The sequence below is a fragment of the Oryctolagus cuniculus genome, chromosome 3 (genome assembly GCF_051225735.1).
Source record: "Oryctolagus cuniculus isolate XC-2025 breed Fujian yellow rabbit chromosome 3, ASM5122573v1, whole genome shotgun sequence".
Classification (NCBI taxonomy): Eukaryota; Metazoa; Chordata; class Mammalia; order Lagomorpha; family Leporidae; genus Oryctolagus; species Oryctolagus cuniculus.
Genome location: NC_142869.1, coordinates 156,987,071 through 157,014,709, shown reverse-complemented (window position 1 = coordinate 157,014,709; position 27,639 = coordinate 156,987,071). Strand labels below are relative to the sequence as shown.

Genomic DNA, 27,639 nt, shown 5'->3' with positions numbered 1-27,639 from the left:
ATTTGAACAACAGACTCCAGGTTAAAGTTAATCCTAGGACCCCTTCTTCTTAAACTTCTTGGTTGCTTAATATGTAGCTAACAGGGCTTTTGACTCTGAATCTTGGCTGTCAATCACCTATCTCTACTCCCCTGCCCAAAATAGATGCTAACAAGTTGTAAAATCTGTATATAACATCTACAGTGAGGTGCCAAGAAAACCCTCCATCTTATTTGTACAAGAGGCTCTGACAAACTTTCAGTCATCAAAACTACCTCTTCTCAGGAGTTTGGAGATTGGTTTTCAAATTTATTCTCCAGGTGCCACAAGGAATTAGGCCAATTTACAAAGAAATTTTGAGATAAGGTTTAACACTCTTGGAAGGCTTTGACAAGGTAAACTATATCTGTGTTCTCTCCATTAAAGGAGTGTAAAGCAGGTAAAAGGCACTTGTTTACCTGTTATTTTAGATGCTTGTTTGCAAACGTTTCATATATAGAAACTAATAGGTAAACAAATGCCTGAACTGAAGCAGATATAGTTTACCTTGTCAAAGCCTTCTATTCCCAAACCCCACACACCTTCCCATCTCAGCCAGACATAGCTGGATGACGCCATTGCCCTTACTGCCATAGAAATGGAAGGTTAAAATGAACAGACAGTGGGGAACATACAACAGGGTGTAACGGGATTCCGTAACAAACAGGTGTAATGGAGTGTGAGTGACAAGGGCACAATAAACCTTACTAATCACAGACTTTAGGGAAAGTGGGCTTCTTGGCGGTTAATGAAACACTAGAATCTCTGAACACAATGCTTTGCCTCTTTCAGATTCTAGCCAAACAGGGTTCTGTAGCTACTCACCCATGTAAAACATCCTGTTATGTCCCACTTGTGTTAAAAAATGAAGTCATCGAGTGAAGAGACAACCGACAGAATGGGAAAAAATATTTGCAAACTATGCAACAGATAAAGGGTTAATAACCAGAACCTACAAAGAGATCAAGAAACTCCACAAAAACAAAACCAACAACCCAATTAAGAGATGGGCCAAGGACCTCAATAGACATTTTTCAAAAGAGGAAATCCAAATGGCCAACAGGCAAATGAAAAAATGTTCAAGGTCATTAGTAATCAGGGAAATGCAAATCAAAAGCACAATGAGGTTTCACCTCACCCCGGTTAGAATGGCTCACATTCAGAAATCTACCAACAACAGATGCTGGCGAGGATGTGGGGAAAAAGGGACACTAACCCACTGTTGGTGGGAATGCAAACTGGTCAAGCCACTATGGAAGTCAGTCTGGAGATTCCTCAGAAACCTGAAGATAACCCTACCGTTCGACCCAGCCATCCCACTCCTTGGAATTTACCCAAAGGAATTTAAATTGGCAAACAAACAAGCGGTCTGCAGCCTAATGTTTATTGCAGCTCAATTCACAATAGCTAAGACCTGGAACCGACCTAAATGCCCATCAACGGTAGACTGGATAAAGAAATTATGGGATATGTACTCTTTAGAATACTATACCGCAGTAAGAAACAACGAAATCCAGCCATTTGAAACAAAATGGAGGAATCTGGAACACATCATGCTGAGTGAAATAAGCCAGTCCCAAAGGGACAAATACCATATGTTCTCCCTGATCGGTGACAACTGACTGAACACCAAAAAGGAAACCTCCTGAAGTGAAACGGACACTATGGGAAACGGTGACTTGATCAGCATAGCCCTGACTGTTAATGAACAACTTAATACATTCTCCCTCTTAGTAGTTTTTTTGTCTGTTCTACTTAATACGACTGGTTTAATTCTGTAATTAATACACAGTTATTCTTAAGTGTTAAAAATTAACTGAAATGTGATCCCTGTTAAACATAAGAGTGGGAATAAGAGAGGGAAGAGATGTATAATTTGGGACATGCTCAAGCTGACTTGCCCCAAATGGTAGAGTTAAAAACATACCAGGGGACTCCAATTCAATCCCATCAAGGTGGCATGTACCAATGCCATCTCACTATTCCAAGTTATCAATTTCAGTTCACAATTGATCATAATGAAAGGACTAAGAGTCAAAGGGAGCACATAAACAAGTCTAGTACCTGCTAACACTAACCGATGGAATAAATAAAGGGGAGAGTGATCCAACATGGGAAGTGAGATACTCAGCAGACTCATAGAATGGCAGATGTCCTAAATAGCACTCTGGCCTCAGAATCAGCCCTAAAGGCATTCGGATCTGGCTGAAAAGCCCATGAGAGTATTTCAGGCATGGAAAGCCAAGACACTCTGGCAAAAGATCTCTGCGAGTGAGATCCCAGTGGAAAGAACAGGTCATCAAAGAAGGAGGTACCTTTCTCTGAAGGGAGGAGAGAACCTCCACTTTGACTATGACCTTGTCTAAACAAGATAAGAATCGGAGAACTCAGAGGGCTTCCATAGCCTTGGAAACTCATGACTGGAGCATAGGGAGACTACTGATGCCATAGACAGGAGTGTCAATTGGTAAAGTCAACAACAGGAGTCACTGTGCACTTACTCCTCATGTAGGATCTCTGTCCTTAATGTGCTGTGTATTGAGATTTAATGCTATAACGAGTACTCAAACAATATATTTCACTTTGTGTTTCTATGGGGGTGCAAACTGTTGAAATCTTTACTTAATGTATACTAAACTGATCCTCTGTAAAAAAAAAAAAAAAAGAAAAAAGAAATTATCAACTCCCAACTTGACTCTCACTGGGATTAAACATGACAATAGGTCTGATCTGATTTCATCATCATTTAAAAAAAATCATCTATTATTTTTCACTTTATGTTTCTGTGTGAGAGCAAACTGTTGAAATCCTTACTTAATGTATACTAAGCTGATCTTCTGTATATTAAGATAATTGAAAATGAATCTTGATGTGAATGGAGGGGAGAGGGAGTGGGAAAGGGGAGGGTAGTGGGTGGGAGGGACGGTATGTGGGGGAAGCCATTGTAATCCATAAATCGTACTTTGGAAATTTATATTCATTAAATAAAAGTTAAAAAACAAATGAAGTCATCAATTCTCCTTCAGCATGTTTCTCAATAAACTGCACTGAGATTTATAAAATATACTCTGCTTTGGATCCACAACTAGTTTCAGCATTTTTCTGTTCACTCCTGAGCCCCTACCTGTAGTTCTTGGCATGTCATTAGTCACATCCTCTCAAGCCAAGCATTCCCTTCCAAATTCCTTAAAAATCATGAACTGCCCTTTCTGGTAGGATGGCAGCTCCTTGAGATGTCAGTAATGTCAGTATGCCACCTCCTCATCTATCAATGGTTTAAACTTTGTCTTTCTCCTGCCCTCAGAACTTTTCATTATTCTGACTCAGCACTGTTGACAACATCCAGACATTTGGAAGCATTAGCATCTTCCACCCTGCTCTCCACTTGACCTGGATGACTTCTAGTTTGTCCAGTACTACATTCTTTGATGTCTCTATATATTTATACAAATAGCTCTCTGCTCCAATCATCTCATGCTGAATTCTTATGAATCCTCCAAAACCCAGCTTCTGTAGTCTTTCTCCTCCAAGAAACCAACCACAACCTATTAGGGGTTGCATTCATATAATATTATTCTGCTATGATAGCTTTATTGACATTGTTAATTTTTCAGCCACTCTCCGGCTGGAAGAACAGGGAACCTGACTTTTAAGTCTACAGTTTCAGTCTTATATAATATAGAACTGAGAACACAATAGACTTGCAATACATAGCGTTAACACATGCATTCCTAAAAGGTCCAACACGAAGAGATGCATCATGGGACTTGCTGAAAACCTATAAATCTTAGGTTGGTGCCGTGGCTCACTTGGCTAATCTGCCTGTGGTGCCAGCATCCTGGGTTCTAGTCCCGGTTGGGGCACCGCATTCTGTCCCAGTTGCTCCTCTTCCAGTCCAGCTCTCTGCTGTGGCCCGGGAAGGCAGCGGAGGATGGCCCAAATCCTTGGGCCCTGCACCAGCATGGGAGACAAGGAGGAAGCACCTGGCTCCTGGCTTTGGATCGGCGCAGTGCGCCAGCCATAGCGGCCATTTGGAGGGTGAACCAACGGAAGGAAGACCTTTCTCTCTGTCTCTCTCTCTCCCTCTCACTGTCTAACTCTGCCTGTGGGGGGGGGGGGGGAAGAAAAGGAAAGGAAAGGAAAGGAAAGGAAAGGAAAGGAAAGGAAAGGAAAGGAAAGGAAAGGAAAGGAAAGGAAAGGAAAGGAAAGAAAACCTATAAATCTTTTATGTGGCTTTTTAGAGAAACGAATCCTGATCATTACTTCTCACTCCTGAGGAGAAAAGCTATAAAGTAAGTTTAACTGAAAGCATTTTATTCTCAGGATCTCTCTTGAGTAATTCATGTTTTCCTTTTAAGGATAATTGCTACAATAAAAATTAAGTTGTGCTGAAAGGTCAATTTAGTATAAGATGCACTAACTTTTTATTGGGGAATACTTGATTCTCTGATTTGAAAATGTTTAATTAGCTTCTGACATACATGAAGAGAATTTTGATTTTTCTTATAGATGAATCCTGGTCCATTTCTGATAAATTTTCTGCATCCTATGTAAGATTCAATTTTTTGATATGCTGTTAAGTAAAATCTTAATTTTGAAATTTCTACTGATTTTTATTTCATTTAGTTTCTCTTGTGAAAATCACTGTGTAAGCCTCATAATTTTGAAACTTATTTCTCCTTTTGGCAAAAGATTGATTTCTTGAACAAATGCTGAGAAGCAAGATCACACTTTCTGGGTTGCATGTGACTTACATAGAAAATGCTCATTATGGAAAAGTCCATTATAAGCAGAGCATAGCTTCTTTAGGGGATATTTGCTTTATGAAGTTTTTTCTACACTTATTAACTTTTATAGTATTTAATATATATATATATACACACACACACATGAATCAGAGAGGAAACATTAACAAATCTTAATTAATTTGCCAAATATGAATAGAGTACCTATTCAGCTATAAGTATAGTTCAAGATTATTTTGCGATTCTTGAGATGAACAGCACTTGCTAGTTGGAGTTTTAACCTGCCTTCTAGTGCCACAGGGTCCTAGGACAGACTTATCACACTCCTGAAGTACAGAAATGGAGCATAATGGTGATGCCAATGATAACTGAAGCTATGTTTTTTAGCATTGGCTACATGTGAGATATAATATTATCTAATTTACATACATTATTTTCATTTTTTTTCTCACAACAAATCCTCCATTCACTTTGGAAATAAGAAATCTGTCTATAACAGGAGTCACTGTGCACTTGCTCCCCATGTAGAACCTCTGTCCTTAATGTGCTGTACTATGAGAATCAATGGTAAAACTAGTCTTCAAACAGTACTTTATACTTTGTGTGTCTCTGTGGGTGCAAAATGTTGAAATCTTTACTTAGTATAGAGTTGATCTTCTGTATATAAAGATAATTAAAAAATGAATCTTAATGAAGAATGGGGTGGGAGAGGGAGTAGGAGGTGGGATGCTTTGGGGGTGGGAGGGTAGGTATGGAGGGAAGAACCACTATAATCCAAAAGCTGTACTTATGAAATTTATATTTATTATATAAAAACTTTCTTTAAAAAATAAAATGCAGAATTATCTTCCAAAAAATTAAATCTGTCTCACTTCAGATTTCTGCCACTTCACTTAATACAATGCTGACTATTTCAAAGGCAAAGAAAATACTTGCTTTAGCCAGGCTTTCTGGGAAAGATCCACCACCTCCTTTATCTCCTATTCTACCTCCAATCCCAATGCCAATTCCAACTGAAAGCTGGTTGCTTAACGACAACCTGAACTGTGTTTTGGCTTTTCAGATACAACCATAGACTGGATTAGGTACAAATTAGTCTGTGATGAGAGCCAGATCAGAAAGTTGGTGATCATCTTTGCGTTTCAAACACTTAACTGGGCATGTGAGTTCCCAGGTGAAGATAGTATCAGACCATGTATTAAAGGAAGGAGAGAAAAGAGTCACATGTGGGTGTGGGGCCCAGCTACAAGGGAGAAGTTGTTTAAGCAGAGAACATGAAGGTAAACATGACCTATAGTGCTGGATCCCTTAGAACATGGACATTTGGGCACTGGAATGGCCTCAGATATAATCTTGGCTTTAACATTTAGGGTCTCTACGAAATAAGTATTGTCTAGATAGCTCCTACATGATCTACTTAGCCCTAGGATTTTTGTTAGTGTCTTTCGTTTCTGAGAAATTTCTGAACAGTTCCACATACAGACATGTATCTTCTCCTGGAACAATGCATTCTTTCCTGAATTCTCATTGTCTCTGCGTTTAACATCTGCTTTCCTTGGATTGCAGTTCGTCAGACATAAAGTAGAGTAGTTATTGTGTGACTCACAGTACTAGACATCTAATGGACATTTATAGAATAATTAGCTGAAGTATACATTAGCAAGGAATGCTCTATCTGGAATAACCCTTTGTTTTCCTTAGTGATCCTATAACAATGTTTTCCAAGAACAATAGGGAGATATACATACCAATTTATGTGAGGAGAGATTTATATCATTTATGAAGGGCAGTTTGAAATAACTCAAATTAGCTGCATATTTTAGAACAACAATCATAGTGCTAAGACTTCATGTTACAGATGTACTTTATGAAGTATGCAAAAATACATGGATGAGGGTACTTCAAAAAGTTTGTGGAAAAATGGAATGGAAGGATAAGTTTATTTGAGTGCACACATTTTTTTAAAAAATTCATTTGTGGTTTTTTTCATGACATGCATTTCCACGAACTCTTTGAAGACCTCAAACATGCACAGATTTCAAATAAGTTTTTTAAATATTTATTTATTTTAAAGGCAGGATGATACAGGAGAGGCGAGAGAGAAAGAGATCTTTTCATCCACTAGTTCAATCCCTAAATGGCTGAAATGGCCTGGTTCAGGTCAGGCTGAAGCGAGGAGTCCAGAACTCGATCCAGTTCACCCCCATGGTAACAGGGACCCAAGCACTTGGGGGATTTTCCTCTACTTTCCCAGGAAGCTGAATCAGAAGTGGAGCAGCCAGGACTTGAACTGGCACTCCCATACGGAATGCTGGCATCATACAGAGCAGCTTAACTTAATGCACCACACACTAGCCTCAGATTTCCAAATTTTTTTATACTAAAGTAAAATGCCTTCTAGTTCCATGCCCCATGAACTTTTTGAAGTCTCTTTCACAATAAAATTTACTGAAGCACTTTATACCATGACAGAAAATTTGACATGGGGCCAGCATTGCAGTATAGTTGGTTAAGCTGCTGACTGTGCACTGGCATGCCATATGGGCGCTGGTTCTAGTCCTGACTGTTCCAGTTCTGATCAAACTCCCTACTAAAGTCACTAGGAGGGCAGCAGATGATGTCCTAAGTACATGGGCCCCTGCCACTCACGTGGGAGATTTGGATGAAGTTCCTGGCTCCTGGCTTTGGCCAGACCCAGCCCCTGCTGTTATGGCCATTGGAGAGTGAGCCAGCAGATGGATGATATCTCTCCCTCTCTGTAACTCTTCATTTCAAATAAATAAATAAATCTTTTTTTAAAAGAAGACACAATTCACGTGTTCATCAATAAGAAACTGGTAAAATAACTTATGGCACATCCATACAATGGAATATTTTTTAATTCTTAGCAAAGGAACCTACAGAGTGAAGCTATAGAGTAATATGTAAGATATATTATTTAAGCAATGAGACAAATTATAAAATATGAAGTATATGATTGTCTTGTTTAAGTAAAATAAATTGCAACATTATGTGCATGACTACATGTACGTAAGTTTTGCAATGATGTAAAAGAAACTATGAGTAGATTTATTCATAGTTTATAGATTTCTAAAATCTCTTCTTAGAAGATTAAAAATAGTAGGCCAGAGGTAGGGAGGCAAAATTCACTGAATTTGAATGTAAATATAAAAATTATCTATTTTTTACCTTATATATTTTAATATTTCCATTAGTATGAATTTTCCTTGATCTATAGTAGCCAATAGAGTACCAAAAATGTAATGTATAGGAGCGAAATTCACATTTTGAATTCGATGATTATTTACAGCTCTTGTCTCTACTGTTGAGGAATGGTCTTTTTTTCCTGCTTACTAGTTGTTGAACTGTTTACTTAGTAGGGTTCATCTTGTGAGTATAAAGTTAACTGGAAGTAGATCATTGTAAAAATTAACAGAGGGAAAAAGAGAGGAAGGAGGAGGAAGAGTGGGAGCCTGGGCAGGTGGGAAGGTAGAGTGAGAACTATCACTATGTTCCTAAATCTGTATTTTTTAATTACATGAAATTGGTTTACCTTAAATAAAAAATTACGAAAAGCTCTCTGTCTCCTCTCTGATGTTCTGTCTTTCAAATAAGCAAATAAATAATATTTTAAAAAGTGCTTTCAATGTTTACAGTGCTTACAGTCTGTCGGAGGAAATATGTTAGAGGGAGGTAGCAACTCTCACAGGCAGAATGTTTCACATCTGAAGGATCCTGGAGCTGAGTGAAAACATCATTCAAGTTCAGGATGAATGGGGTTCAGAGACCAAGATAGGAAGTGGGTAGACATCAGTCAAATTCACCCAGAATCATGACTTTCAATTTTGGCTCATTCTAATGACACAAGGGTCAGGATTATGGTTCTCCTATTTTGTTTTGTTTTGAAATTCTTATAAGGCAAGACTTTAAGCTCTATTCTCTTTAATAATTTTTTATACTTACTAGCTGTCCTTGTAAAGTACAGTACAAAATTAAAAATCGTTTCTGGGGAGTAGGATACATTTTGACTTACCATGATTTATTCTAATGAAATATTTGCAGTCAACCAAGCTTATCTATATATTTGGTTGTCCTCCTTTGACTATAGACAAAGAAAATATTTGGCTAGCTTAATCTATTACTATACAGAAGAAATCTCTAAAAACATTGTTCTAAAAATTGATAAGCCACCATAACTATATTATTCTGTTTTGGTAAGATATTCCAAATGAGTTTTTAATTTTAGTTGTTTTTAAAAACAGTGGAACTTAAGGTTGGATAGCAAAATAGTGTATATGGCTTCACTTCTTACTTATGTTTGGAGCTCATTGTTATACTTCCAGCACATTAGATTCCATTTGGTAATGAGTCATGATGTGATATAATACAGTGGTGTGTGTTTCTTCCTTAAGTAAATGAACATCAGCTGAAAAGCGGCTATACATTATACTATGAAAAAAATATGTTAATCCACAATGAAGTCAGGAAGAAAGTGAAACAAATAATAGGTAGATGAATTAATTCTGCTTGACTAAATTTATTCATCTATCAGTATTTGCAATATCTCCTTTAAATCTCTGAACTAGCAAGAAACTTTCTCCTTTTCAACCTAGATGGTGTTCAAATCAGCTAGGTTGGAGCCAGTGTGGTCCCACTTCCCGACGTCCTCTCTGAAAGTCACTCTCCAATCTCAGCTTAGAAATACATAGGAATCTTTGGGTTTTGAAGAAAGTGAGCTGGAAAATGTAATGAGATGGGGCCTGTGAAGTGACTAATGCTTCCCATTTGCAGCCAGTCAGAAACCCCAGGGAAGGCAGCCTTTGTTGTGGTCTCTCAGCACTTTTGGTTTTGGTTCCAGATGGAATCCAGAAGGGTAGATGTGAATGCAAGTGAAAAGAAAGAATGAATTTATATGTTTAGATATCTGAAAACGGTTAGTTTTTTTTTTTTTTTTCATTTGTGAACAGAGATGTGTGGAGCTGGAACTGAATGTACTGCTTTGGAGAATCTGGATCAGTTTGGGAAATGACAAAACAATAGCAACATCACAACAAGAATAAAAAAGGAGAGAACCTATTATCTGTAGACTGAGGCAGAAACAGTGGCGATTAGAAACAAGCAGTAGGCTACAGAGATCTTTCAAAAGGCAGCTTTTAATTGATGGGTACTTACAAATAATGGTGACAACAAACATAGCAATAACTTGGTCATATATTAAGTAGTAGGTGGGTTTCCCAAGAGGTATCAGTAAACTCATACTAGAAGTAATTGCTATGATAAATATTTCAACATGGACATTCTTACTTACAAATAATCTGCTAATAAAACATATGAGGCTGTGATCCTTAAGGATGTAGCTTTGGTAGGGAAAATTCTATCGGAGTGGCACTAATAGAGTTGAACACATTTTTATCTTATTTTTATTTTTAAAATGTTAGCATCAGTGAGAACAGTTGTCTCTGATGGTCACTTGTCCTTTAAGCTTCTCCTTTCCCACCAGTGTATGGTGATATGAACATTTTTTTAAAAGACTGATTTTTTTTTTTTATTTGACAGCCAGTGTGACAGATAGAGAAGACACACACACACACACACACACACAACACACAGATCCTTCATGTGCTTATTCACTCCATGAATGGCTACAGCATCCAGGCTGGGCCAGGTCAAAGCAATACAGCATCCAGACTGGGTCAGGACAAAGCAGTGAGCCAGGAATTTTCTCCAGGTCTCTCACCAGGCTGTCTTATCTACTGCTTTTCCAGATGCGTTAGTGGGAAGTGGAGCTGCCAGGACTCAAACTGGTAGTCTGATTTGGAATGTCAGGGTCACAGGTGGCATCTTACAATGTGCCACAATTCTGGCCTTGGAAAAATTTTATATTATTCATATTTTGTTTTACTTTGACAGGCAGGAAAAAAGACAGAAAGGGAGACACGGAGAGTGTTGCCATCTACTAGTTCATTCCCCCAGTGACCACAACTTCTGAGAATGGGTATGGGCAGAAGTCAGGCACCAGGAACTCCATTTAGGTCTCCCATTTTGGTGCAAGAATCCAATTTCCTGAGCCATTAACAGATGCCCTCAGAACGCCCACACCAGCAGGAAGATGGAGTCAGGAGCCAGAGCCAAGATTGAACACAGGTACTCTGCAGTGGGATGCAGGCATCTTAACTGCTAGCCTAAACACTTGCTTTAGAATTGAATGTTTAATAAAACATGCAGTTAGACTAGTCTGGGGCACGATGCCAACATTTCTTGTCTAATTCATCTTGATAACTCAGTGGAGTCTTGATTTCTTCAATACACACTTTCAGGTGCTACGAGCTACTGAGGGCACCCAGTGAAGAATGTGGGCAGAGCAGTCAGAACATTTGGGGATCACTGTGTTAACTGCTAAGGAAACTAGCCAGCCATCACATCCTACTGATCTGTCACAGAGCGCATATTGAGAGTTGTATAGCAAACCTTAGAAAGCAGTTAAGGAGCACCTGAAAAAATACCAAGCCTCAAAACAGTCTAACAGGTGAACTGACGCATATTCCAGAACCCTGTAATCCTTTCATATGATGAAATGGCCAACAAATATCCTTTGGGAAATAGTAATAGAAGCTACCGTGAGAATTTTAAAAACAGTATCTTCCATAGGCTTATCTTGGTTCAGACAAAGGCAGAACTAATTAACAAAGATGAGCATATTTACATGGGGCTGACTAGAAACAGGAAGAACAGGAGCCCACTCAAATTTGTAGGAAATTATATTTGCATTGGAACTAGAAGCCTGGCTTGCAAAAGCAATCAAAACTGCTTGACCCTGAAATCAAACCTGGATCCTAATCTTTTCCTGGTAGATAGTAGGTAGCATGCAAAAATGAGGCAATGTCCAATCAGAACATATTCTCAAAGAACCAACCCAGGTAATAAATAAGAAAGAACCTATCACAAAAAAAGGAGTTACTCCAAAGAGTACAACCATTAGTATAACCAGGGGAATAACTTCAGGTTATGGTAGAAAGTCTTTGTAAAACCTGCTGACCAAATTCCATAATTGCTGTGGGCAACTGACCACTCTGTTGTTACCATTCTTTCATTCTCTGAATGGGAGTTTCTTTGAGGTTATTCTGTGCATGGATTATGGAATGGATATGGCACACAACTTGGTTTTTTGTCCATAGGTCCTTGAACCATGAGGAAAACATTCTGGAGCCAGTGCATCTCTCAGGATTCTTGGACATGAACTGGATGCTGTCTTTTGGGAAGAGTGAAGGCCCTACTTAGAGTTGAAGGGTCCTCCTGGCTAGGTGGAGGGCCAAAGACAGAGGGGCAGGCTCTGGCACAACTTGTGAGTCCCTCTACTAACATCCTTTCTTCCCTCTTTTCTTTGGATAATAGAACTCTTAGAAGTTGATTAGAATACATTTTCCTAACTCCTTGAAAATGACATGGCCTTGTGACCAAACACTGGACAACAGGATGTGAGAAGTGAAACATCTGGACACATCTTTAGGGAGTAAGTTACTTGCCCTTCACTTCCTTCACGTCTTCCTGGCGGCTGGCACATGGTGACAAGTATGCAGACATCTCGGGCCAGATGTGGCAGCCATGTTAGAACTGCCCAGCCAACTGTGAACCATTCATTCCCATACTATTTTGTGTAAAGAAGAAATGTATTTCTATTTCATTTGAATTATTCTAATTTAGGACTGTTTTATCATAGCTTATCCTACAACCTATCTAACAAATCATTGTGGGTACGAGTTCAAGAGTATGGACTCTGACGCTAGGTGGCCCAAGTCTGAGGCAAGGGTATACGTACTGGCTGTGCCGTCTTGGAGGAGTTACTTAGCCTCTCCGCATTTCATTTCCTCATCTGTAAAACTGGGGTAACAAGAGTGCCTTACATAGCTGCTGTGAGGACTAAACAGGATGATATATATAAATTCCTTAAACAGTGCCTGGACCACAGAAATTTCCAACTTTTATTAATGTTACCACTGTATTATTGTCTTTGTTTTCATTTTTAACCCTTACTTGAGGTGTCCCTCAAATAAGAGGAGAGAGGGGGAGAGAGAGAGAGAGAGAGCAAGAGAGAGTGAGAGCCGGCGCCGTGGCTCACTAGGCTAATCCTCCACCTAGCGGCGCCGGCACACCGGGTTCTAGTCTTGGTTGGGGTGCCGGATTCTGTCCCAGTTGCCCCTCTTCCAGGCCAGCCCTCTGCTGTGGCCCGGGAGTGCAGTGTAGGATGGCCCAAGTTCTTGGGTCCTGCACCCCATGGGAGACCAGGCGAAGCACCTGGCTCCTGCCTTCAGATCAGCGCGGTGCGCTGGCCGCGGCGGCCATTGGAGGGTGAACCAACGGCAAAGGAAGACCTTTCTCTCTGTCTCTCTCTCTCTCACTGTCCACTCTGCCTGTAAAAAAAAAAAAAAAAGAGAGAGAGAGAGAGAGAGAGAGTGAGAGAGAGCTCCTGGCTCATTCACCAAGTGCTCACAACAATTGGGACTGGATATGGGACTGCAGTCAGGAGCTAGGGACACAATCCATATCATCCACATGGATAGCAGTGGCCCAACCACTGAGGCATCACCTGCTATGCCCCAGGTACACACTGATAGGAAGCTGGAGTCAGGAACTGTAACTGTTCCCTCTGATGTGGGAAGTCATAGCCTAACAAGCAGATTCAATGTGCATTCCCTTATTGTTATTTTTTCCATCAGACTTGAAAATCTTCTTAACACTTACATGACTAAAGGCTTATAAATTTAAAAGCATATAAGATGTATTCTTCCTAGAATCTTATTGGTGAGTAAATTAAAATAATTTTGAACTTCTCAATAATCTTTGCATTTTAATTTGATGTTAAATTTCACTGAAAAGATTATTGTCAAGTAGCATTCTCCCATGCAACACCGTTTAGTCAGGGATTGGGATTTCAAACTAAATGTCACACCATATTAATAATGATATGAAGATAAATTAGATCTCAGTTGCTGCATTTATTAAACATTCTACTCTACCTACTTGCTAGATCAACGAAGTTTATCTTTGCTAAAATATATAATCCCAAGTCACAGCTATGGTGTGATCCACATATCTGAGATGATACTCTAAGATAAAGTATATTGTTCCCTTGGTCTGTCTGTTTTTCCTCTTCTTTTTTTTTTTGAGATTTACTTATTTGAAAGGCAGATTGATAGAGAAGAAAAGAGAGAGGGAGGGAAGGAGGGAGGAAGAAGATGGAGAGAGAGAGAGAGAGAAAGATCTTCCATCACTGACTCACTTCCCATATGGCCACAAGAGCCAAAATTGGGCAAGGCCAAAGCCAGAAGCCAGGAGCTCCATTCACATCTTCCATATGTGTAGCAGGAACTCAAATACCTGAGCCATCACATGCTGCTTCCCAGGTACATTAGCAGGGAACCAGACAGAAAGCAGAATAGCTGGACTAGAACTGAAATTCCAACACGGGATGCAGGCATCCTAAGGAGTCACTTAACCCATTACACTACAATGCCAGCCCTGCCCCGACCTTGATCTTGGAATATAATTTTCTTTACATTTAAATATGTTGGCTCTCAAGATTATGAAAATAATTATATACTCATAGACTTTGTGTTTATTTTTCAAGATGCAGTAATAAATATTTGCTAAATTTAATAATCTCTTATCTAATCCAACTATATCCAATGATAGCATAGGGCTTGACATACTGAAGGTGTTCATTACACGTTTATTGCCTTAACAGACATGCAGAAATGTAGGGTACAAATAACACATGGAACAAAGCCAAAAGAATGAAGCTGAGAAGCCAGTTAGCAATTTGCTCTTACCAGCTGAGCTCACCTGTCATTATCATAAATGCATGGTATCTGAACATGATTGAAAACTAGACATAGATGGTCAGTTTATATGCACATATAGAGCGCAGGAGTAAGAACTCAAATTCTGGGGCAGGCGCTGTGGCGCAGTGGGTTAATGCCCTGGCCCGAAGCGCCAGCATCCCATGTGGGTGCTGGTTCGAGACCTGGCTGCTCCACTTCCAATCCAACTCTCTGCTATGGCCTGGGAAAGCAGTGTAAGATGGCCCAAGTCCCTGGGCCCCTGCACCCGTGTGGGAGACCAGGAAGAAGCTCCTGGCTCCTGGCTTTGGATCGGTGCAGCTCCAGCTGTTGCAGCCAACTGGGGAGTGAACCATCGGATAGAAGACCTCTCTCTCTCTACCTCTCCTCTCTCTATGTTAAAAAAAAAAAAAGAACTCATAATCTGCCATTAATTTCAGTTAGAGACATAAGAACAGATATATGGAATATGTTATGCCACAAAAGAATGATTTTGTTACATGTCTTATGATTATCTCTTTTTAAAGCTTTTTTTTAAAAAAGGTTTATTTATTTATTCATTCATTCATTCATTCATTCATTTATAAGGCAGAGAGAGAGTCTCCCATATGATGATTCACTTCTCAAATGGCTGCAACAGCCAGGTCTGTGCCAGGACAAAGCTAGGAGACAGGGGGTCCAAGTACCTGGTCTGTCTTCTGCCTTCCCAGGCAAATTAGTCAGGAGCTGGATCAGAAGCAGAGCAGCTGGGCCTCGAACTGGCACTCTGATATGGGATGTTGGTGTCACAAGAAGTGGCTCAACCTGCTGTGCCACAATACCAGCCCCATTATTAAAGCTTTAATAGTAATTGTTTAGTGCTAAATAATTGCTCAAAAATTACTCACTGATCAGCATGTTGTACATCTACGGAAAAATTCAAAGCCTGCTGGGAACCACTAAATTCTGTTTAGAAGGAAATGCTGATGCTTTCAAGAGCGAACATCCAAACCACTATGGCATTGTAAGATCGAAAGTTCATATTCATATTTGGTTTAAACATATTCTGACATTTTAAAAAATAGACAGTTAGAAATCATATCTGTATCTGTGACAGTATAGTCTGTTTTATGTATAGACTTAAGATTTATATATATATATATATATGTTAATCAGACATTTAAAAATACTCTAGGAGCTGTCCAAAGTTAATCCCCTAAGATATTTGCTAATTAACTTTACAGTGGAGAAAGCCAGCAGACACTACAGTCATAAGTAAGCGAGGGAAACACAAGATCATTTGTGCAGCAATCTTGCCAAGTGTGTAACTTCATTTAATAGGTAGAGAACACCATATAATTCCAAACTGAGAGATATTCTCAAAACAACTACCCTTCCCTCTTCAAAACATTCAGATCATGAAAGACAAGGAAAAACAGCAAAATGGTCATAGTTTAAAGAACAAGAGACATGATAACTGAAAGCAATGTGGAATCTTGGGACAGAAAAAGTGTTATTGGGAGAACTAGCAAAACCCAAACAAGGTGTTTGGTTAGGAAAACACATACATTAATTTAAAAAAGAGAGAGTTATTCATTTATTTGAAGATCAGAGTTAGAAAAGGGAAGAGAGAGAAAGAGAGGGAGAGAAATAGATCTTCCATTTGCTGGTTCATCCCCCAAATGGCTGCAACAGCCAGGCCTGGGGCAGACCAAAGCCAGGAACCAGGAGCTTTATACAGTTCTCCTCTATGGATTGGGTATAGGGGCCCAAGTACTCAGGCCATCCTCTGCTGCTTTCCCAGGTCATTATCAGGGTGCTGTATAGAAGTGGAGCAGCCTGGACAAGAGCTGGTGCCCAAATGGGATGCCAGCATCTTAGGTGGCAGCTTTACCCACTATGCCACAATGCCAACCTCAAATTTCTTTTTTTTTTTTTTTTTGACAGGCAGAGTGGACAGTGAGAGACAGAGAGAAAGGTCTTCCTTTTGCCGTTGGTTCACCCTCCAATGGCCGTCACGGCCAGCGTGCTGCAGCCGGCACACCACGCTGATCCGAAGCCAGGAGCCAGGTGCTTCTCCTGGTCTCCCATGCGGGTGCAGGGCCCAAGCACTTGGGCCATCCTCCACTGCACTCCCGGGCATAGCAGAGAGCTGGCCTGGAAGAGGGGCAACCGGGACAGAATCCGGCGCCCCGACCGGGACTAGAACCCGCTGTGCCAGCGCCAAATTTCTTGATAAAAGTACCATGGTTATTTAAGGCATCAACATTAGGAGTGAGGTGAAGAGTATTTGGGAACTTTCTGACTCTCAAGTTAATTTTAAGGGTCATATGATTAGTCTACTACAGTCTGGTAGTCATGTTTTAGAGCATTCTTGAAGGTAAAAATGCATTAACAATAGAAGAAGGTTCTAATCTGCCAGATTCTTTTAAAGACAGTGCTGTTGAAGTTTCATAGAGCAGAGCAATGGCTCTGTGTCATCACATCATATTGACTTTCATGGGTATCCCAGGGCATAAACTGTGATCTACAAGCCCCTGTTCTTAAGAATAAGGGGGTTGGGCCGGCGCCGCGGCTCACTAGGCTAATCCTCCACCTAGCGGCGCCGGCACACCGGGTTCTAGTCCTGGTCGGGGCGCCAGATTCTGTCCCGGTTGCCCCTCTTCCAGGCCAGCTCTCTGCTGTGGCCAGGGAGTGCAGTGGAGGATGGCCCAGGTGCTTCGGCCCTGCACCCCATGGGAGACCAGGAAAAGCACCTGGCTCCTGGCTCTTGCCATCGGATCAGCACGGTGCGCCGGCTGCAGCACGCTGGCCGTGGCGGCCATTGGAGGGTGAACCAATGGTAAAGGAAGACCTTTCTCTCTGTCTCTCTCTCTCTCACTGTCCACTCTGCCTGTCAAAAAAAAAAAAAAAAAGAATAAGGGGGTTTATAGGAGGACAGTCCTCATGCTGGAGAAGAGCTTAGGCTAAGGCATGCTTACTGTCTTGTGGGCTGGCTCTTCAGGAGACACCATGTCCTGGTGGCTGAGTAAGGAGAAAGGAAAGCACGATTTACGGAGACCCTGGGGTATGCCACACACCAGCAGAGGCACTTCCCATGCACCACTGCACTGAAGCCTCCCAAGTGCTTCCGCTGGACACTATGCGTGGCCTTCCACAGAAAGGAGCGTTTGGGGGAAGCATTCCTGAAGTCACACAGCTTAAGAAGTAGAACAATTAGAGTCTGAATCATGGATTTATGTGACTTCAAACCCATGCTTCATAGACTGAAAAACAAAACAAAACACGCTGTACCAAGAAATAAAGGTTGTGTTTGAGAAACATCTACAGAACCATTAAATCTTCATCAGGAAGACCCTTTTTCCATGGCTACAGATGGCATCGGTAAACACAACCAGCTGCACTACAAAATGCTTACAGTTGGTGAAAAGTGAGCCTGGGCAAGAATATGAATAATTCACGCCAAATGCAACCCCCGAAGTGGGGCAGAAAAAACCCGTAAAGCACCTTCCCAGCTCAAGTCGGGCCACTCATAGTTTCCACTTTTGAGTAATTGCACATTAGGAAATCAGTTATTAACTAAAGACCAGCAACGAATCCACATGGTAGACAATGAACAAATATTTACACATTATTGCCTATCATCAAGGCAAATATTTGTTTTAATATGATTTTCAACATCATCAGTACTCATTTGTCATGTGTTTTCAGTTTTCCAAAGAAGTTTATAGTTTATGACATTCATTCATTTGGTTTTTTTCAGTTGATTCCTTTAACAGACGTTTGTTTAACATCCACATAGGACAGCACAGACCCTACCCTCATGGAGTTCTCGCAGAGAAAACAGATCTGTAAACACACAACTGCTGTAGAAAGTGTTTAATGCAGTAACAAAGATTGTTCCAGACACATTATTGGCACAAAAGAAAGCAATCAACTTGGTTTTATAAAAATGCTTCAGGGGTGGGCATTTGCCTAGTGGTTAAGACGCCAGTTACAATGGCCATGTTCCACAGGAGAATAGCAGCTCTGGCTCCTGACACCAGTTTCTAATGCAGAACCTGCCTGGGAGGCAGCAGGTGATGGGTCAAGTAAGTGGATTCCTGCTACCCACATGGGAGACCTGGATTGAGTTCCCGGCTCCCGGTTTTGGCCCAGGCCTCACTCTGACCATTGTAGGCATCTGGGGGAGTGAATCAGTGAACTAAGATCTTACCTCTCTCTCTTTCAAATAAATAAACACATATATTTTTAAATGACCCTTAAAAAAGTAGATGTATCAGTTTGAACTTGAAGTACATTGGCATTCACCACAGGTAGGAACAAGGAGGACTCAAGTTCATTCTCTTCTGTACAAATGCCTGTAAAGCAATGGGTCTCCTTTACGTGAGACTAACTGAACCACAATTTATAAACTGCTAATTTTTCTTCCTGTTACTGTTAGCTTGTGATTAAGTCTTTAGCCATAAAATACACAAGACAATATGGAACACATTGGAAATGGATTTTGTATAGTTGTGTTTAGGGACTGTGTGAGGTATTTGCTGTCAGTTGCAAAACCCTGAAGTCGTTTCTTCAAAACCCAACTCTGCCATATCGGTTCCGACTTTGATTTTTGTCAGTTATCATCAAGCATGCCCAGTGAAGAGCTGGCATTTTCCTGTGGAAAATGTGCTATCTTCCCTGGCCTGCGATAACAGATGAAGGATGGCCTGTTTTAATGGAAGAACTTCAGACTCCATGACCCCAGTTATAAAAGGAGAAATTTCAAGATCTAAGATTGTCATGTCAACTTGTCCTGAATTCCCCACCGGTTTTGCATTAGCTCATTATTTCCTGAACTTGAATGCCGTTGCTGTGATTTGATCATTACTGTTAAGCGGTTGTCACATCTCACTGTGTGGGATGAAATGACTCTTTCATTCAAAGCCAAGTCTGGCAAGTGTGTCCTTATAGATCACATATCTGTAAGTCTCCACAGCTTTAGCCTCAAAAGACAGATACTCTTGAGTCTGCTCCAGGTTCTTTCTCTGCACCCAGCTGAAGTCACTGGGTCTTACCCTCTCTGCCACATGCTCAGCAGATCTGCCTTCCACCCCTGCATCTCAATAACCCACAATCACGTGGCACTTCAAGCCAATCTCCAGAATATGTCGCTTGTCTGCATTAGGCAACAGCTGTTCCGGGATCCTGCTGTCACCCATCAGATATGCTTGCCTGGGCTAGCAGAACTGAGCTAACATTGCTTTCAAGTCAGAGGCCTGGCTTTGTTCTAGAACTCTGCAGTTGTTACCCTGCCCAGATATAGTACTTTGTTGCTCCTCAGTGCTTTATCTTTAAAAGGCCAACTGTGTCTTAAGTCTCCACTGTATTGGCTAGCTTTAACAGGTCAAAAATCAAAGTGGACATGGCATCACACGCTACTCATTCCAACTCAGTCCCTCTCCCTTTACCCTAAATACTCCTTTTAATTGGAGCCGTGTATCTGATTGAATGTTTTGATAGCTAAGGCTGATAATTAGGGAGAAAATACTACCTAAGGAGATAAACTTTGCAATAGAGTGGCCATTTTTTTAACCATTCTCTATAGTATTTCATAAAGTTTCAAAGCTTTATTTTAATTGTAGTCTTAAAACTTTATTGAAATAAAAATAATATAATAATTCATAGGAAAGCCATGTGTTCTTCAAAGTGTGTTATAAGAAATATGAGTTTTGGGTCAGTAGGTAGGCATGGAGTCGAAAAAGAACGATATGGATCAACTAAAGTAACTTTTGGCAAAAATGAATTTATTAAATTTTATTTAGTTTCTCTGTCAGTAATATAGTGTTCCACAATGCTTTTTTATAATTTCATAAAGCTGATTCTAGAAATTTTTTAACCCATTGCCATTGCTTGTACTGAGGATAATTCAGCTATCTCAGAGAGTTTGATCCTCCTGAGGGGTTAGTAATTTTTTATGGAATTTCTTCACTATCTATAAAGAACCTTTAGCCAGGGCAATCTACGTAAACTTCAGTGAGCTGTATTGATGATGAGTTATGTAAAAACACTAGTCTAAGAAATCCCATGGCATCACTTGTTCTAGGATTGGTCATGAGTGAAAACCTCATCTGTGGCAGCCAGGACCCAAAAAAGAAAATACCACAAAGCTATATGGAAACAATTGTCTGGCATTTACCATGTTTTTAAAATGAAAAACAAAAGAAATATTTTGTGATGACAGACATCTACTTGGCACAACTAAGAAATACCTCCTGAGAATGAGTAAGTTCTTGAATTAGCTGCACAGTTTTTCTTTTCCAGTAAGTCACACATCACAAACATGATATAATCATGCATTCTATGAATATACCTATATCTTCATTCACTTATGGAAGTTTCTCTGTGTATCAATAACAAAGTCATTATTCAGACTGTAAATGATGCTGCTGCATTTAGTTTTCAAAATACGGTTTGCCTTCTGAAAAATCATGGTCAATTTTCATATGCTGTCTCTGATACCATGCTCCCTAATTGCTCATATTCTTTGGAGCCCTCCTGTGAAATTTACTCGAGTGCAGAGCACAGGAAAGCAGTCATTGAGGCCAGAGTGGCAAGAGGACAAAAGAAGAGAAGGATTTGGATCTAACATTAGTAGCACAGTGGCTAAGGGTGGGGCTGTTGAGTCAGACTGAAGAATTCAAGCTTCTTCAAGCTTCCTCAAGGCCTGATGCATTTGAGGGGTCTTCCAAGACTACCAGGGAAAAACTATGTGCTGATGTTGAAGCATTTTTGCACGCAAAGAAACCTGTAATTCCATTTTCCATGAACTTTTTGGAGTATTGTTATATGTGTATCTCTCTCTCTTCTTCTTCTTTTATTTTTATTTATTTATTTTTTTTGACAGGCAGAGTTAGACAGTGAGAGAGAGAGAGACAGAGAGAAAGGTCTTCCTTTTCCATTGGTTCACCCCCCAATGGCCGCTGCAGCCGGCGCACTGTGCTGATCCAAAGCCAGGAGCCAGGTGCTTCCTCCTGGTCTCCCATGTGGATGCAGGGCCCAAGGACTTGGGCCATCCTCCACTGCACTCCCGGGCCACAGCAGAGAGCCAGACTGGAAGAAGAGCAACCGGGACAGAATCCGGCACCCCGACCAAGACTAGAACCCGGTGTGCTGGCGCCGCAGGCAGAGGATTAGCCTATTGAGCCGCGGCGGCGGCCTATATGTGTATATCTTTAAATATGTATGTTTGGATTTTCCCCAAGACCTAAACAACCTAGAGAGTACACAGCCAGCAAGATCAGAAGAAATGGGTTTTAAGTCACTTTCACTTTTGTTAACTACATTACACATTATTTATATGTATTTAATCAACAGTAAACATCAATTCAATTTTCTTCAAACTTTTTTGCATATAAAGATATCCTCTTTGGAAACAAAAACACCTGAAATTAATGCTATCAGTGAGAGGAATCACCATCTCTTAGTAACATATACAAATTAAGGGAGCACTTCCTGTGTGTATGAGAGAGAGAGATAGGGAGAGAGAGAGCGAGATATTCCATCTGCTGGTTCAGTACCTACATGCCCACAACAGCCAGATCTGCGCCAGACTGAAGCCAGGAGTCAGGAACTCCATCCGGGTCTCACCTGTGAGTGGCAGGGCCTTCACCTGCTGCCTTCTAGTCATATTAGAAGTAAGCTGGATCAGAAGCATGGAGTAGCTGAAACTGAATCAGGCACGTTGATGTGGAATGCAGGTATTACAAGCAGAAGGTTAACCTGATGTGCACAATGTTCTTTGATTTATATTTTATATCACATACAGTGTGGGGAAACAGGCACATTTATATATTATTCATGGAAAGTAATTTGGCGGAGCATATGAAAGTTTAGAATTCTCATTCTTTTTCATCTATTTATTCCACTTCTAGGAATCTTCATTATAGAAATAAGATATGGGGCTGGCACCATGGCATAGCAGGTAAAGCAGCTGCCTGCATTGTCAACATCCCATGTGGGCACTGGTTCCAGACCTGGCAGCTCCACTTCTGATCCAGCTCTCTGCTATGGCCTGAGAAAGCAGTAGAAGATGACTCAAGTCCTTGGGCCCCTGAGCCCATGTGGGAGACCCAGAAGAAGCTCCTGGCTCCTGGCTTCGGATCGGCACAGCTCCAGTTGTTGCGGCCATCTGGGGAGTGAACCAGCAGATGGAAGACCTCTCTCTCTATCTCTCTTTCTCTCTCTCTGTTTCTGCCTTTCTATAACTCTGCCTTTCAAATAAATAAATAAATCTTTTTTAAAAAATATACACAGAGGTACACAGAGAGAGGGGAGGCGGGGATGGGGGGTCTTCCTTCCATTGGTTCACTCCCCAATTGGCCACAACGGCTGGAACTGCGCCAATCCAAAGCCAGGAGCCAGGAGCTTCTTCCGGGTCTCCCACGTGGGTGTAGGGCCCCAAGGACTTGGGCCATCTTCTATTGCTATCCCAGGCCATAGCAGAGACCTGGATCAGAAGAGGAGCAGCCAGGTCTCGAATCGGCACCCATATGGGATGCTGGTGCTTCAGGCCAGGGCATTAACCTACTGTGCCACAGTGCTGGCCCCAATAAATCTTTAAAAAAAGAGTAAAGGTATATAAATATTTATATGTAAAACAGGGATTAGTGTAATATTTGTAACAGCAAAGCTTGTAAAAGACTAAATACAGCATATTCAGAGAATGAAATATTGTGCAACTACTAAAAATATGAGATAATTTTACATCTCTGGCCCTGAAAAGATGTGCACAATATAGTAAATTGAGGAAAATTAAAGGTTGCAAGCTAGAAATTACAGCGTTGTTTCATTTTTGTTTACAAATATTCATATTATTCATATATATACAGATATCTATATAAAGATATTTCAGTATTAATTTGGGTAAAATCAGGAAAGAAATACTCTCAACTATAAGTATTCTGCCTTAAAGCATAGTGCAACTGCATAAAAGGAGATGGATGGAGAACAGCTATCTTACATAAGTATTTAAGGAGGTGGATGGAGAACAGCTATCTACATAAGTATTTAAGGAAGTGGATGGAGAAGAGCTATCTTACATAAGTATTTTAGTGATCGGATTATGAATATATTTTTCCTTTCTCAGTGATCCTCAGTATTTTTCAACCATTAAAAAGAGAAATTAAAAAAGATAATAGAAATAGTAATGTAAAATGTCATGTATTGGTCTAGAAAGATACTTGTAATATTGTTAGGTAAAAAAATGAAGGTTACCAATAAAAGTATTGTTTGTATTAAACTGTGTCATTTTGAGGCAAACACCTATAATAGTTAAAAGCCTAGATGGGTAGGGCCGGTGCCGCAACTCACTAGGCTAATCCTCTGCCTGCCACACTGGTACTCGGGGTTCTAGTCCCGGCCAGGGTGCCGGATTCTGTCCCGGTTGCTCCTCTTCCAGTCCAGCTCTCTGCTGTGACCCGGGAGTGCAGTGGAGGATGGCCCATGTGTTTGGGCCCTGCACCCGCACAGGAGACCAGGAGGAAGCACCTGGCTCCTGGCTTCAGATCGGCGCACTGTGTTGGCTGTAGTGGCCATTTGGGGGGTGAACCAATGGAAAAGGAAGACCTTCCTCTCTGTCTCTCTCTCTCATTGTCTAACTCTGCCTGTCCAAAAAAAAAAAAAAAAAGCCTAGATGGGTAGATGTCAAACTACAATGTCTGGGGCAAGATTAGGAAGCACATTCATTGATTAATACGTATCTTGCACTATTTGGAATGAAAACAATAAAATATTAAAATAACAATTAGTATAAGATTATTATGGTAATTTTATACCTGAGATATGTTCTTTATTTTTTTAATATTTTATTTATTTATTTGAAAGGTAGAGTTAGACAGTGAGAAGGAGACACAGAGAGAGGTCTTCCATCCATTGGTTCACTCCTCAATTGACTGCAATGGCCAGAGCTGTTCTGATCCGAAGCCAGGAGCCAGGAGCTTCATCCAGGTCTCCCATGTGGATGCAGTGGCCGACCTGGGCCATCTTCCACTGGTTTCCCAGGCCATAGCAGAGAGCTACATTGGAAGAGGAGTAGCCAGGACTTGAATTGGTGCCCATAAGGGATGTTGGCACTGCAGGCAGAGGATTAACCTACTGTGCCACAGTGCCAGCTCTGAGATATGTTCTTTAAAAGTTTATACATTTCGGTGCCGTGGCTCACTAGGCTAATCCTCCGCCTTGCGGCGCTGGCACACGGGGTTCTAGTCCTGGTCGGGGCGCCGGATTCTGTCCCGGTTGCCCCTCTTCCAGGCCAGCTCTCTGCTATGCCCGGGAGTGCAGTGGAGGATGGCCCAAGTCCTTGGGTGACTTTGGTCCTGCACCCGCATGGGAGACCAGGAGAAGCACCTGGCTCCTGGCTTCAGATCAGCGCGATGCGCTGGCCGTAGCGCGCTGGCCGTGACGGCCATTGGAGGGTGAACCAACGGCAAAAAGGAAGAACTTTCTCTCTGTCTCTCTCTCTCTCACTGTCCACTCTGCCTGTCAAAAAAAAAAAAAAGTTTATACATTTCAGGAAGGAATATTACCTTTTAATTACATCAGGAGAGTCTTACATTAGTTGTAATATCCTTCTGGAAAGAGGATCACTGGCTGCCCATTTTGGTCTATTTAATGGAGGTCAGTGGTTCTTAATTATCTATTCAGAGAGAAGTCCTCCTCTTGTTCTGGTTAGTATCTCAGGTAGAGACCTGGGCTCACCTCCATGCCTTCAGTCCCTCTTTTCCTTTTTGTGTCAAGGAATCTGTCTTTGGCAGCTGAAGCCTTCTACACAGGATACAGGTTAGATTTTGAGATGGAAGAAGGAAGGCTATTGTTGTGAACTTACACCCAAGGAGCAGATTGCGCAATTTCTCTGGAGTACAGAAATCCTTCGGGAGCAGTTGTCCAGAGGGTCTGTCCTGCCAGCAGAATGAAGCTTCATTCTCATGGAAACTGGGTGCGAAAGTCAGCTGGTATCAGCCTGTTAAACTAACAAAGGACTTGGCTGGGTAACCTTCAGCTTTCTCCTTGCTTCCAATCTCTGTTTTAAAGAGGCTTTTCATGTCTGTGTATCTAAAAGACATTGAACTTAACAGACTCATACAGCACTTTATGCCTTCTAGCTTCTCAAAGTGAGCATGAGCTCAGCAATCACTATAGCTGAGCACCTCTGAGCAAGCACGGTTCAAGAAACATAAGCCAAGTAAATGGCATGGAAGTTACTTCTTTATTTAAAACCATATATAATTCTATTCTCCATTTCAGGACTTCTTAAAGAGCAAATTATCTCAGTCTCAGTCAAAGAATCAATCAGAACAATACCAGAAACCTCTGAAAGGGTAAAGAAAAACTAATATCCTCCAAAACCTTAAAAATAGAATTTCCTAAATATCAACTGAAGAGTGACCATAAAAACATTGCCATAGTGTGAAAAGTGAACAAAGAATTCAGAAATACTTATAGGACCGCAAATAAAAGAGGAATGAAGTAATTGATTTTCTAAAAATGGAAGTACTGCTTTATTGACAGATATCTGGGACTCATAAAATACCAAGCTGTAAAAAAACTGCATAACTCCTCTATTTCTGATTAATAAAGAACGATGCGTCTAATGGTCTTGTAAAGACATGGAAGGCTTTCCATGCTTGATCACAGATACATTTAAGAACATATTCTTCATAAACAGGAACAATTATAGTTATTATTATGCCTATTAACAGATTCAATCATGCAGGTTTTGCAGTATTTAAAATTCAACTGAAATCTTCCTCAGCAAACTAAGCCTTGTTTTCCAGACTGCTAAGTCTTTTCTTGAACTAGTCGTGGAAAAGAACCGGTCGCAGAAAAGAAAAGGAGTGTTTTATGGAGGTGGCCTGCAGCCCCTATTTGAATCATCAAGATTAGGCGATGATCCTCTTTTGGTTATATTTATCTGACCACTTTGTGCAGGAATTGAACATTAACAGCTATATAGAGCTCAGCACATGTGGCACAGAGAGAACTCTATAATCCTCCATTATTTCTGCCTGTAAATGACTACATGTCTAGCACTAGCCTGGGGCGCAATTGGCTGCCAGGAAACTTGACCTGCATCTCGGGCTTAATGAAGCTGTAACTTTCTGTTTATAATTCTTTCCACTATTAACTGGTACTGTATGCAGGGGAAATTGGAGGATGTTCTCCTTTCTGGATCACTTGGACTACGAACCACTTCTGTGTGGAGGCACAGCGGTTCTGTCAGGATGCTGATCAGGTTCTGTGACTTGCTCCGCCCATCCCTACGGAGAAGCAATTCAGATGAGAGTCGGAGGGGAACCTGGGGATTTTCACCCCTGACGACAAGTCTAAGATACAGTGCTCCCTAGGTGTGTGCCATGTGACAGAACGGAGATAAGTTAATAGCTGTACACAGTTTCCATCTGCTTTTCCCAGATGATAAGAAACAAAGATTGACCTTCCAACATGTTCAATGCAACAAATTTTTCTTTCGGTATCCCCACTCTTAACTAACTCTTTTTCTCATTCCAAAGCTTCTACTCAGCTTTTTTTTTGAGAAAAAAGAGAAGCTTCTACTCAGCTTCTCATCTGCTGAGTCTCCTCCAGTCAGCATTATAAGAAAGGACAGAATGTTATGACTTGTGTTACCTAAACTGCAACTGCACCTTAGCTATGGTTTACTCCTCTTCACCCTGAATTTGGAATAAAGGTTTTGGAATTGAGGCATCAGTAAGTGGGTGAAAGAGTCTTAAAGTAGGGACTGGCGCCGTAGCTCACTTGGCTAATCCTCTGCCTGTGGCACTGGCATCTCATATGGGCGCTGGTTTCTAGTCCAGGTTGCTCCTCATCCAGTCCAGCTCAGGTGGCCCAGGAGGGCAGTGGAGGATGGCCCAAGTGCTTGGGCCCCTGCACCCACATGGGAGACCAGGAAGAAGCACCTGGCTTCGGATCGGAGCAGCACCGGCTGTAGCGACCATTTGGAGAGTGAACCAATGGAAGGAAGACCTTTCTCTTTCTCTCTCTCTCTCTAACTCTACCTGTCA

General features: G+C 41.0%; 1 protein-coding gene across 3 annotated transcripts in view; it reads right to left on the bottom strand.

Moving 5' to 3' along the window:
• Positions 1-27,639, bottom strand: part of CPED1 (cadherin like and PC-esterase domain containing 1) — a 587,225-nt gene that overhangs the window by 316,013 nt on the left and 243,573 nt on the right. The window lies entirely within an intron of this gene.